Source organism: Leopardus geoffroyi, chromosome B1 (genome assembly GCF_018350155.1).
Source record: "Leopardus geoffroyi isolate Oge1 chromosome B1, O.geoffroyi_Oge1_pat1.0, whole genome shotgun sequence".
Taxonomy (NCBI): domain Eukaryota; kingdom Metazoa; phylum Chordata; class Mammalia; order Carnivora; family Felidae; genus Leopardus; species Leopardus geoffroyi.
In genome coordinates, this window is record NC_059327.1 from 185,768,020 (window position 1) to 185,782,126 (window position 14,107).

General features: G+C 44.1%; 1 long non-coding RNA gene across 1 annotated transcript; it reads right to left on the reverse strand.

The window, feature by feature from the left end:
• Nucleotides 1-6,987: 6,987 nt before the first annotated feature.
• LOC123583580 lies at nt 6,988-7,819 on the reverse strand. The gene is made up of 3 exons (XR_006704965.1): nt 7,607-7,819; nt 7,368-7,485; nt 6,988-7,253 (listed from the first exon to the last, which is right to left on the reverse strand). It is a non-coding gene; the product is annotated as an uncharacterized LOC123583580 (long non-coding RNA).
• Nucleotides 7,820-14,107: the final 6,288 nt, after the last annotated feature.

Genomic DNA, 14,107 nt, shown 5'->3' on the forward strand with positions numbered 1-14,107 from the left:
GAATCACCCTAGAGAAATGAAAACATATCTCAAAAAAAAAAAAAAAAAAAAAAGACTTGTTTGTGAATGGTCATAACACCATTATTTATAATAGCAAATACTGGAAACATCTACATGGTCATCAACTGATGAATGGATAAACAAAATGTGGTGAATCATATAAGGGAATACTATTCCACAGAAAGAGAGAGAGAGAGAAAGAGAAAGAAAGAAAAGAAAGAAAGAAAGAAAGAAAGAAAGAAAGGGAAGGGAAAGGAAGGAGGGAGGGAGGAAGGAAGGAAGGAAGGAAAGAAGGAGGGAGGGAGGGTGGGAGGGAGGGAAGGAAGGAAGGAAGGAAGGAATTATATTCAATAGTTGATATTTGCTTGTTATGTAAATGAGCCAAATAAGGTCTCGGTGTATTGAGCTCTAAGTTGGTTATTCCTGCAGGCTGAGACCCATTAGCAAAAAAGCCTGATGAAACCAAAACTCTTATACATCCAATTATTCTAAAAATAGTCCAAACAAGCAGATTTTTAACCATTTAGAGCTTGCATGCTTTGCATTTCCCACTAAACGTCATCCTATTTCTGCTAGCAGTAGATAAGATACATCCTGGGTCAAAGAGACCCCAAGCTACTCCTGCGCTTCTCTCAGACCCAGAGACCACTGCTGCACTGATAAGTGACATCACTGAGACACAAAAGCCCCTTTCTGACCCAGCTTTCTGTCGGGAGTTCCTCGTTCTCTTCCCTTTCTGGATGGTGGTCCCAGAACCATAAGCCTCTGGATGGTCTCATCCCGAAAGGGATTTACCCTCTCATGCAATCCTGAGCACCGTATATATTGATTTTGACCACCCCCAAACCCTTTGAACCCTCTACAAAGCTGCCACATGGATAAACCTCAAAAACACGTGAAGTGAAAGAGGCCAAACACAAAAGACCGCATATTGCAAGCTTTCATTTGGGTGATGTGTTCAGAAAAGGTCAGTATGTGGAGACAGACTAATATTTGCTTGAGGTTGGGTGTGGGGGTGGGGAGTGACTTCAAATAGGCACCAGGTGATGGAAACGCTGAATTGGGGTGATGGTGGCACAACCCTGTGAATCTAAAAATCATTGAAATTTGTCACTGGTAAAATTTGTGGGACGTAAATTCGATCTCATTAGGTTGTTGAAAAACTATGTTCGAGCACCAGTTCCAAAGGGAGGAATTAATGGTGGGTCTCAAAGCACGACGAACACTCAGAGCTCCTTTCCTCAAACTGGCATTGACACGTGCTGTCTTTGTTTGGAGTTAGGTGTGTGGGGTCAGGCCGGACCACTGAGACCCCCCCCGGGGCTGATCACTTTTTGTTGCTCATCAATGTAACTTTCAGTCCTCTGCCTTCAGAGCACCTGGTGTGAGGGCACTTTCTGGGCCCCTGCAGTTGATAGAACCATAGAACTGGTTCTGGCCAATCAACGGTGAGTGGAAGTTATGTGGGTCATTTCTGGGCTGTTTGCCAGTGGAAGCAGCTCTAGACTATTCCTCTGTAGTCTCATGGTAAACAGCATTTCTAATGCTCCATAGGACTGAAACTCCAACAGCCCCCAGCCAACCTGTGACGACAAGAGTCCATTGCTATGTTATGCCCCCTGAAATTTAGGGGATATTTGTCACCACAGCATAAGTTAGGCGATCCTGACTGATCCATGGCAGCCACATTTGAACCCAGTTAATTTTTGGTCTGGATCTGATCAATATCAGTTACCACTAATGATCGCAGTACCATTTTTTTTTTAAGTTTATTTATTGGCGGGGAGGAGCAGAGAGAGGGGGAGAGAATCCCAAGAAGTCTCTGCGCCATCAGCATAGAGCCCAACATGGGCCTCGAACCCACGAACCATGAGATCATGACCTGAGCTGAAACCAAGAGTCGGACACTTAACTGACTGAGCCACCAGGGCGCCCTGATTATAGTACCATTTTATTAACCAACTACTTTGTGCCATATGCACTGCAAGGTACTTGACATATTGCTAATTCTCAAAGCATCATTTCCAAGTAGAAATTACTTTTCTCACTTTCCCTATGAGAGAACTGAACCTCAGCAAGTTGCAGTAACCTGAAGCCGGTGGTATAAATCCTATCAGTTGCTAATATGAAACTCATTTACTCACCTGTTCACTCAATATTTGCTGTTGCTGATTGCCTGCTGACCATATGCATTAGGCACCAGGAATATGATGGTGAGCAAGGCAATCACAGCCCCTCCTCGCTCAGGGTTTAGATGCTTGAGAATCACCCAGATGCTTCAGCCCTACCCCTGGAGATGGTCCAGTTGTCCGAGGAAGTGTTTTTGACATCAGTGTTTCTTAAAAGCTCCCAGGTGATTCTGTTGAGCATACGAGCTGTGAGCCACTGGTTCAGAGTCTGAAAGACACAGGCCTTCTGGACTCCAGACCCCTACTACCCGGTCCCAGCACACAGCCTCTCCCACGGCCTGGACTGGGTTTCACCGGGCCAGAGCAATCGGGGAGGTTGACGTTCTCCTCACCTCCTCTCATAGACATTGCCATGCTCGCCTCCTGTTTCCTCAACCTCTCCTCCTCTCCATCTGCTTCTGTTACAAAGGAAGCCGAACGAGACCTTAGTTAGAAAGATTCGTGCTTCTCGGGGCACCTGAGTGGCTCAGCTGGTTAAGCATCCAACTCTTGATTTCAACTCCGGTCACGATTTCATGGTTTGTGAGTCGGAGCCCCACAGCAGTTCCATGCTGACAGTGTGGAGCCTGCTTGGGATTCTCTCTCCTTTCCTGTCCTCCTCCCCCCACACACATGCACACACACTCTCGCAAAATAAATAAACTTTAAAAAACAAGAAACGAAAAACGAAAGATTTGTGGCTTTCTAACATGTTTAGGCTCTTAATGACTTTCTTTGTTTTTGAAGAAATTCTTATGAAACACAGTATATGATACAGAAGGTAGTAAGACTTGAATGGGATCTAGGAGTTGTTTTGCCCTTCTTTGGCCCCTTGTCTGGGCCATCCCTCTGGAACCCCCAGGTTCTGAAGGACATAGTTTGAAAATTACTGACATAGCCCTACTCCCTCACTTGATGATGCCAGGAACTTTCCCAAGGTCCCACAACCTCCTCAGTGGCAGACACGCAAGAACCTAGGTCTCCTCGCTCCCTATCAGCTGTGAGCCACTGGTTCAGAGTCACAGGTGCTTTTGCCACCACAACCCAGGGCCCTCTAGGCCATGTGAAGGATAAGGGTGGAATCCGTGTTGTTCTAGAATCTGAAAATATCCAACCAAAGCATGGCAGAGTATCAGAAAAGGCCTTTTCTGAGTGGCTTCTGAGTGGCTGAGCTGAAGCCTGAAGAATGAGTTAACACTGGGCAGGCCAAGAGAGGTGGGTAGCATTTCATCTTGAGGGAGCTGCATATGCAAAGGTCCTGAGGCAAGAGAGAGACAATGAAAATTTCAGCAGTTCGAAGTCTGACCAGAGGACAGGTAATAAGAGATGAGGCTGAAATAGCAACCGGAAGTCAAATCACGAATGACAACGAACACCAGGCTAAGAAGTTTGGCCTTGAACTTTGCTCTAAAGACAATGAGAATGACCTGAAAAAAGTACATATTACAGAACATCACTCTGTCTCAGTGAAGAGAATGGTTTAGGTCCATCATGATTTGACACAGAGAGTCCAGTTAAGCTACTATGATAACACAGAGGAGGGAGGATAGTACCAAGGAAGTGATGGCTGGCCAGACTGAAAGCCAGTAAGGAGGTCATTGTTAAAGCGTAATGAGTGAATAAGTTAGAGGGATGAGGGAAGAAGCAGGCACCAAGGATGACAACCGGGTTCCTCCTTTGGGCATCTGGTGATGGGTGATGATGGACAGATGGTGATGCCATCGACAAAAACAAGGAACTCGGAAGGGGGCTCTGTCTGAGCAGGGAAGATGTGAGATCAGTCCATTAGTCAGATGCACTTGTCTGCAAGTATCAGAAAGTTCAATCCCAAATGGTTGAAACAATAAGGATACGTACTATCCTTATTACAAAGAAATTTAGATGTGGGGCAGTTTCTGAGCTGGTTAATTCAGAGGCTCAACAAATTTATCAAAGACCCATGTTTTTCTGACTCTGCACCATAATCTTCAGTGTGTCTGTAAGCAGCCCCAGGCATGACATCATCATACACGTTTGTTCCTGAGGGCTATTGTAGAAAAGTGCCACAAACTGGTGGCTTAAGAGAAAACTTACTGTCCCATAGTTGTGGACACCAGAGTCAGAAAACAGGTGTGGGCACGGCTGGTTCCTTCTGAGAGCTTCAATGAGGGATCTCTTCCATGCCTTTCTCTTACCTTCTGGTATTGCAAAATCCTTGGCATTTCTTGGCTTGCAGCTGTATAACTCCAGTCTCTGCCTTTGTCATTACCTGGCCTTCTCTCCGTAGCTGTGTCCAAATTTCCCTCTTTTTATAAGGACACTAGTCATGTCGGAATAGGGCCCACCCTATTCCAATTTGACCTCATCTTAACTAATTACACCTGCAAGAACCCCGTTCCCAAATAAGTTCAGCTTCTAAAGTGCCAAGGGTTAGAACTTCAACATATCTTTTTGAGAGACACACTCAACTAATGATATATACCAAATCAGAAAGGGAATGTGATGGCCAGTTTTATGTGTCATTATGACAGGTTGCCCAGATATCTTATCAAACATTCTTCTGGGTATTTCTGTGAAGGTATATTTGGATGAGATTTAAATGAATATACTAAGTAAAGCAGATTGCCTTCCCTAATGTGGGTGAGCCACATCTAATCAGTTGAAGACCTGAATAGAACACAGAGACTGACCCTCCCTGCCAGGTAAGACAGAATTCTTCTGCCTGACTGCCTTCACATTGGGACATCAGTCTTTTTCCAGCCTTTAGATTCCAACTGAAACATTAGCTTTTATTAGATCTTGGGCCTGCTGGTCTTCAGATTAGAACTCCACCACTGGATCCTGGTTCTCTGAACTTCAGACTCAGACTGGAACTAAACCATAGGCTCTCCTAGGTTTCCAACTTACCAACTCACCACGCAGATCTGGGAACTTACCAGTCTCCATAATCATGTAAGCCAATTCCTTGTGGTAAATATGTATCTACATGTACACACACACACACACACACACACAGATCCTATTGGTTCTCTGGAGAATCCTAATAATATAAGGAACCAGTTCTTTGTGGTATCCCTTTATCCCTTTTTTTAAAGTTTGTTTATTTATTTTGATGGGGGGGGAGGGGCAGAGACTGAGATTCTGAAGCAGGCTCCATGCTGTCAGCACAGAGCCCATTGTGGGGCTCAATCCCACGAACACTGAAATCATGACCTGAGCTGAGATAAAGAGCTAGATGCTAAACTGACTGAGTCACCCAGGTGTCCCCCTTTCATCCCTTTTTTTAGAGTTAAGAAATCTTATTCAGGAGTTCAATTCTCACTGGCTACATTTGGGGAATAGAACTACCGTTGATTGGCTTAACCCAGTCTGAATTCCTCTAAATAACTTGGGAAGATATGCAGACTGGAAAAAGTAAGACTTGCCCAACATGGAAGGAGGGGAAAGACTTGCCAGTGTCACCTACAGGGTGTTCAAGGGCCGCAAGCCTTAGGTCGGGACCCAGACAGTCAGGTGCCAGCATCCAAGAGGCCATGAGGTACCAGAGACCCTGAGTTGAAGCTCTAGCCCAGCAAGCCATTTTCTCCTTTTGCGACTAGAACCTACCCTATCTTATGAGCCCGCTGGTGGCCCTCATAAGTGAGACTGGAAGAAGAATGTCTTTGTCTGGAAATGAGGAGGTGCTGAAGGCAAATCCTATGATCCAATCTTAACGGGAATCTGTTTCCTCAGCCATGGAAATGGAGAGATTTTCAGATACTGCCCACGTGTGTCGTTCCCAGAACTCATTCTTGCCCTTCAAATAAACCCAAAGATTCTTCTGCTCTCAGTGAGTCCTCTGAGAGGCAGTCACATTATCTGTCTTGAACAGATAGGCTGTGAGCATCTATTGCCACAGAAAATACCACGAAAAAAATCTCCATGTGCTGAATGCTATGAAGGATCAGAAGGTCACCCAGTCCAAGGAGCTAACGATCTATTCTGGACCCCAAAGTTTAGGCTGTAATTAATATTGCTCCTATTTGTAAGGAGTACTACTTCCTAAATTCCAGGCACTTAACAGAGGACTCAACATGCATCCAATCCTATACTTGCCGCGACAACATAATGAGATATATGCCGTTATTCCCATGTTACAGAAAAGGAAATGGGAGCTCAGAAACATCCGTGAACTTGTTCAAATTGAGATGAGTGGCCGAGTTGGAACTCACACCCAGCTCAGTTGCCCACCAAAGCCTGTGTTCCTGCCCCTAATACATGGGACAAATGATACCTCTTGGATTCTGAGAAAGAGAGAGATTTTTCTGGGTGGGATAGAGGTATAGAGCAAAGATCTCCGGAAAGGAGAGTAGTTTAAGGAAACTCACCTTGAACAATGAATAGAATTTATTATAAGCTTTCTTTTCTTGCTTGCCTTTTTTTTTTTTTTTTTTTTTTTTCCCAGAGTGAGACAGCGAGACACAGCAAGGGAAAATGAATCTTCCAAGGTCATGCCACAAGTCACCAGCCAAGCCTGGCCTGTCACTCAATGTTCTGAATTCCCAGCTCACTGAGTTCAGCAGTTGAAGCATGTGTGGTGGGACTATGTCAAATTAGCCTGGAAAGAAACACGTATCTGCAATGTTTCCCCTTCTCCTTTCTCCACAATGTCCCTTGCCCCCTCCACAAACAACCCTCTTATCATCCCCACCACCAATCCATAAACTGTCCCAGGAAATGCCAGGATCTGAATACCACATTGGCCATGAGGGACTCGGTCAACTTCTTTGCCTTCTGGCTGTTCTAAACAAACAAAGGGCAGTGCACAAGTTATTAGTAAATACCAAGGCTTAGTTTATTGTATAAAACTTCAATCCAACAAATAAATGAGCCATCAACTTTGAATTTATGTAGCATTCAGAACACATTAAAGCCATTTGACCATGACAAAGGCCTTTCCTGCTTTGAATGATGAAGCCAGCATTGCAAATACCCTTCGGATGAGGCATTTAAGCGAGGTCCTTTCAGTTTGTCTCTGGGGACTGTCAAGGTGGAAGGTAAAAGTTCTGGCACTTTTTCTAAAGAATTCTTTTGGGAAAATCCCATCTTGGCGAACATCTCCTTCCTCTAAAAAAAAAAAAAAAAAAAAAAAAAAAGGGTTTGTGAGCCCATAACGGTCAGAACAATTACAGTCAGTCAGCTAGGGGTCATCCAGCTGACTGCCACAAGGTCCTTACTTACCTTGAGATGCTCCCAGAGAGATATCAAGGAACACACGAGTTCTCATTAAAGGATACTGGCAGCTGATCACAGAAGGTTCCAGATGCTGTCGTGGCCTGTCGCAGAGCAGTTTCTCCATCTGCAAATTGGAAGACAAATGAACGAGATGATACAATAAAGAGCATTTTATCAATTCCCAAGCCCTGTTCAAACAATGATGTTATTGTTGATAATATGTAAGAGAAATAGTTTAGCCCCACCTTCACACTCCCGTCTCGTGTTTCTTGCTTTCACTGCAGTCAGTGGGAAGTTTCTCATATCAGCTGGTATTTCTGCTTTTGCAGGGAGCTCCTGGGGCCCACAGCTGTTATTGATGATTGGGGTTCCCTCGCTGGACGAGAGCTCCATCTGGCCAAGGACTGAGCCTCTCCATAAGCAGGCAGTTTTCAGGCAGGCATTGCCTAGACATGTAGAGACCCTAGGAGAAATTATATTTGTATGGTCTTCTTGTTGCACCCCCCAATTCCCACCCAGGTGAAGATCAAAGACAACCTTAAAAGTAGACCCTCCAAAAAGCACCCTAACAAGGTAAAGGTCCAATAATATGGGTGAGAGGGGTTGGAACGGAAGTATTGATTCAACAAATTGGTTGGACACCCACTGCGTGCGGGCACTGGATTGGCTGGTGACTTACAAAGATGGGTAAGATACTGGGCCTGCTTTCTGAGGGAGTCAGATATAAACAGACATGCCCAGTATTAGATAGGCTCTGGCTGGTGGTAGTGACCAACCAGCCAGCTGTGCCTTGCAAAGCCCAGTTGCACTCACTTAGTATCAGGACCTTTAAGGTTAGGACTGATTGGTATGTATAAGACTTCCAGATCATGTTAGCACCTCTTTCTTTCATTTCCACAAGGAAATGACTGGGTCATTGACTTCTTCAGTCTCCCTCTGGGGTCGTTGATCTCAGTGGAGGCCCCAGAAGGTACATCCCATCCAAATTCTCTACTACAAAGTTGGAAGGGGGGGGGGGGCACATCTGGGTGGCTCAGTCGGTTAAGCATCTGACTCTTGATCTCAGCTCAGGTCTCATCTCAGGATCGTGAGAACAAGCCCCATGTTGGACTCCACACTGAGCGTGAAGCCTACTTACATAGATAAATAAAAATAAAATAAAAAGACAAATTCTCTACCAGAAGGTGTACTGGGTGGGCAGGAGAGAGCAGAAAGCAAGCAAGGGTTCAAAGAGGATAAAGAAGACAAAGTGACTGAAGAGAATAAACACAGTCCTTGGTCTCTAGATGTCTGAACTGTTGTGGAAGGGCTAGAAATAATTACAGATATTTACTAAATTCCCATGCTGTGCTCTCAATCTTACTTAACTGTCACCACAACCACAGGAAACAATTATTCAGTAAAAATCCATGTCAATCCATAGCAAGCGAAGTCACGATTTGAACTCATGTCTAGTTGACTTCACTAGTCTGGACTCTGAGCTGTGGCCTGCACTACCCCTGCCTGCACCTTTTCCCTTTGACTCCCCTGTCAAGGCCCGATCTTTTGAAAAAATACACCTTGCAGATTCAAGTTCAGACGAGATGCTGGGTGTAAAGCACCCTGTGTAAAACCTGGAACCTACTAAGCATTGAATATATGACAGCTACTTTTCCTCTGTGTGTTCAGGGCAGGACCCAGGTCCGAAAGGAAAAGACAGAACCGGGTGAGTTCCTGAGGCTGCCTATGGAAAAGGAAGGTGGATCTTTGTGCTAAGCAACAAGCCTTGGAGCAGATGCGTCGATCTGTCCAACCATCCATCCACCCAACAGAATTTTTCTAAGCACGCCTCATGTGCCTGGCACTGAGTGGAAAAGAACGAACAAAACAGACAGCTCTGATCCCATGGAGCTCATAGGTGGGGGGGGGGGGGGGGGAGGAGATGGGAAGAGTAAACACGGAAATCAACCTGCCGTCGCAAATTGAGAAAAGCAACACAAATGGGATGTACAGGGTGCTATGCTCGAGGACAGCTCAGGAGAAAACCTGAGAATACCCAGGAAGACCTGTCTGAAGAGGTGAGGTGACATAAAACAGACTTGAAGGGTAAGGGGCCAGCCAGGAGAAGGAGGGATGAGCAGACTGAACAGAGACCTGCCCCTGCTCAGAGCTGCCCAGCAGGCCACCCGATAGCAAACCTTGTTGGCCCTCAACCCATGAGAGAGTGAAAGCTGGTGAAGGACTCTCCCTGAGACACCGGTTTGGAGACTGGAGGCCAGAGGGAACAGGGATGTCAAAAGCAAGGACACCCACCAGTAGGGACCGATGAGTTGCAGTCCCGATTCTCCCTGAAATTCCTCATGAGACATTTTGAATGGAGGGGTTGGGAGTGGGTCTGGAGAACCCGATGGGGACGGCCGCCCAGTGGACTCTAATCAGTCTGTTTTCCAAAGCCCCGGAAAGAACACGAGTGCTATTTACATTTCAATGTAAATCAAGCCGCCTTCAACAAGCCAGGCTGTGTAAACTTGTGTTTAATGTCAGGTTTATATTAATATTTGCATTAACAAGATTGATCGTTTACATAACAATGCATACGTAAAGTCTGGGCGAGGTTTGGGTTTACACACATTTGCATAATGTTTATAGATCGATTGATTAGACAAACTGCATAAATCCAAGTAAACTACTAGTTGTTTGTTTATTTTTTCTATCGGGGCTTGATAGCCTATATCTTAATAAGTGGGCTAAACTGAACCTGAGTCCTCTACTGTAACCTTCATACAAGACTTTATCGTTTTGAAAAGTAATGTGCACTCAACAGGCGTGAGATGACATCACTGGGGCTCTTTTGTCCTTTAATCTCCTGCCCTGAGTTGTCAGGAGGACCCCGGCTTTAAACTGTGCTCCAACAGAGAGAAAACCAGGCCATAGGCAGAAAAATCTGGATTCAAGACTCCTCCTGCCTTTGCTGAGGTAGGAGAGCTTCTTAGAGACGGTCAGGTTTGGCAGGCTACCCACGTGTCAGGAGACGCCAGGGAAGAGTGCAGCTTCCTTTTATACCTTGAGCACCTTCATCTGGCTGAAGAATAATCTGGATACTTGCCCCCAAGCCCAAGCAGAGCAAAGCCTGGAAGCAGGCAGTAGAAGAAATTTCAGAAAAGGAAGGTACCATGCAGAGAGAAATTTAAACCAACATTTTTAAAATGTCTTTGTTTTGGGGCACCTGGGTGGCTCAGTCAGTTGAGCATCCAACTCTTGATTTCGGCTCAGATCATTGATCTCATGGTTGTGGGATCGAGCCCCACGTTGGAGCTCAGTGTGGAGCCTGCTTAAGATTCTCTCTCTCTCTCTCTCTCTCTCTCTCTGCGTCTCTCCTCCCCAATAAATCAATAGTTTTTTAAAAGGAAGCTTTAAATAAATAAATTAAATAAATAAATAAATAAATAAATAAATAAAATGTCTTTGTTTATTTTTCACGGCCCTCTGAAAGTTCTGTCCATCCCTTCCTCACATTTGTGGCATGCAGTCTACAGGGGTCCATGCACAGCCCTGATCTCCATTCCAAGTCATTCCCACTGCACAAAGGGTACCACTCAAATGTGCCCGGCAGATCTTTGGAAATCACAGAGATAAACAAAGACCAACCAAATGAGAATAAGCAAAGGCTATGCATTCCGAGCTTGTTATTGGCAAAGGAGTCAGCCACGGTCACATGCATGTTGGCTGAGACTCAAAGGCAGGCGGAGGAGTGGGAAAGTTTCACAGGGAGAAGGGGGAGACTCCGTGTATGCCCTGATTAGAGGCTGTGGGCCGAAGCTGGAGGTGGCTAACCAGAAGCAAAGCATCCTGTGTGGCAAGTTTGGCTTTCTCCGATTGGCATCTTAAGTTGGAAGTGGGGACAAATATTAGGGAAGCTGTCGGTTATTAATCAAGTTCTGGCCATTTTGGATCAGAAGTTCTTGTTTAGCTTCTGGATTGTCTAGCAGTCTGATTCCTACAAGAATGACACAGCAAGCTGGCTTCTTGGGCTGATTAGCATAGATAAGGGTTTGGTCTCCTGGGGAGGTTGCTGCATATCCTGGGTCAGAGTTCTATCCAGCCATTGTCTGTTTGTATATTCAATCTCAAGATACAGGTACCTTACAAAATCAGTAGCGGGTTTTTTCCTGTGCGCATGCGTTTTTAATTTACTAAAGAGCATGTGCATAAATCTTTTGATGTTCGTACTCTTTCTTTTTTCACTCAACACTATCAGCCAAGGGTGTATCTGGGCTGTTGGATGTATATAGCACATTGTACCTGTGGCCATATATGTTCCATTGTATACATCCATTAGTATGCACCTCCCACTTTTACATCAAATTGCCTCGAGCATCCACCAGCGCTAACACTGAGATCAAGATCCTGATGTGTGTTCACTTAGGAAACAGCATGCCAGAATCCCCCGTTCATATACTCAGTGTAGGAGAGCTGAGTCATAGGACATGCACTCCTTAGTTTCAGTATCATTCTGATTGTTCTCAGAGTGGTTATAAAAGTTTATATCCTATCACCAGTGCATGAGGGTTCTCATTTTCCCACATCCTTGCCAACACTTGGTAGTTACAGGCTTTTTATTTATGGAAAATGGGAGGGTGCAAAGTAGTACCTATTGCACTGATGTTTTAATCTTCTGATTATTTATTACAAGTGAGGTTGAGCATCTCATTATGCACTAATTACACATTCAGGATTTTCCCTTCTGTGAACTGTCTGTTCTTGTGCTTCACCCACCTTCTGCTGTCTTTTCCTGTCTTTTTCTTATTGATTTGCAGAAGCTACTTGTATGTTCTAGATATTAATCCCTTCTTGGTTTTGGAGGTGGCAGTTTTCTCTGCCCGTGCCCTTCTTAAAGTCTAGTGAGCTTTATTGAACAAAACTGTTGAATTTTAATGCAGATAAATTCATCAATTTCTTGTGTGTTTGGGGGCCACTATAAGAAGTTCTTCCCTTACCGGAGTGCTGACGGATAGGGGCACATGTACCCCAATGCTTGTAGCTTTCAACAATAGCCAAATTATGGAAAGAGCCCAAATGTTGATCAACTGACGAATGGATAAAGAAGAGGTGGTTTATACATACAACGGAATACCACTTGGCGATGAGAAAGAATGAAGTCTGGCCATTTGTAGCAACGTGGATGGAACTGGAGGGTCTTATGCTGCGTGAAATAAGCCAGTCAGAGAAAGACAGATACCATATGTTTTCACTCATATGTGGATCTCGAGAAACTTAACAGAAGACCATGAGGGAGGGGAAGGGGAAAAAAACAGAGAGGGAGGGAGGCAAACCATAAGAGACTCTTAAATACAGAGAACAAACTGAGGGTTGATAGGGTGTGAGGGAGAGGGGAAAATGGGTGATGGGCATTGAGGAGGGCACTTGTTGGGATGAGCACTGGGTGTTGTATGGAAACCAATTTGACAATAAATTATATTAAAAAAAAAAAAAGAAGTTCTTCCCTAGCCTAACGAACATAATAATGTCCTCCACTTCTATCAGCTGTATGAAAGGGGGTCTTAACCTGGAGGGCATTAACCTAGAATCCTAGGTGTCAGTGAACTTGGAACAAACTAAGTATATCTTCACCTTCTATTACGGTTGTTATGGATATCTCAAAATTTTCTTCATGTTCATCACTCTTTCAAAATTGCATAGTCATTGGATTTACTACTAGAGCTTTACTTAATGCTTTCATAAAGAAGCATGTATTTTACCTCAGAATTTTTAAAATATCTGCATTTCTACTTAATTGGTTTCCCTGGTAACCCTATCTAGTTCATTTTAGATGTTTAAAAACATTATTCTGAAAAAGAGCCCATAGGTCTCCTCAGATTAACAAAAGGTTCTATGTTAAGAACCCTACTTTATAGTTTTACCTTTCACATTCAGGTCACAATTTGGATCAGATCCTTACCTCACACCATATGCCAACACAATATGCAGAGCAATCCTTTTCCTCCAAACTGATTTTTGGTGCCATCTTTATGAACATAAAGTTTCCATGCATACCTAGGTCTGCCCCCAGGTTTCTGTTCTATCAGCTTGGCTTGATCCATGCTAAAATTCTAAAATATACAGTGAGGGGCACCTGGGTGGCTCAGTCAGTTAAGCATCCAACCTTGGCTCAGATCATGATCTCACGGTCCTTCTGTGGGTTCAAGCCCCGCATCGGGCTCTGTGCTGATGGCTTGGAGCCTGGAGCCCGTTTTGGATTCTGTGTCTCCCTCTCTCTCTCTCTGCCCCTCCCCTGCTCACGCTCTGTCTCTCTCTCTCAAAAATAAATAAACGTTAGGAAAAAAAACTTTAAATGTTTATGGAAATCTTTCACAGTGTATGCAAATGTTTATGCTATAATGCAAACTTGAAAATAGGACAAAAATAACACATATAAGCTATAAACTATGTTTAAAGATGCATAGAGAAAAAACCTAAAAGAAAAAGTGTTAGTGACAGCATTGGAAGCATGAAATTACCAGTGATTTTTATTTTCTTCTGAGTATTGTCTGAGTTTTCCATAAGTTCTGTAGTGAAGCTGTATTATATTTAACACAAAAAAATCCATTTTCTAAGAAATTTTAATGGGTGGTATCCAAAAAACAGTCTGGAAAAATTCCCTTAATGTCAAAGAACACTGAGCAGATAGACAATGGAAAACCCTTTTTAGGAACAGCTCCATAATTCAGAATGTATCAATTCATGGTTTTTTGGTTTTTTTAATTTAT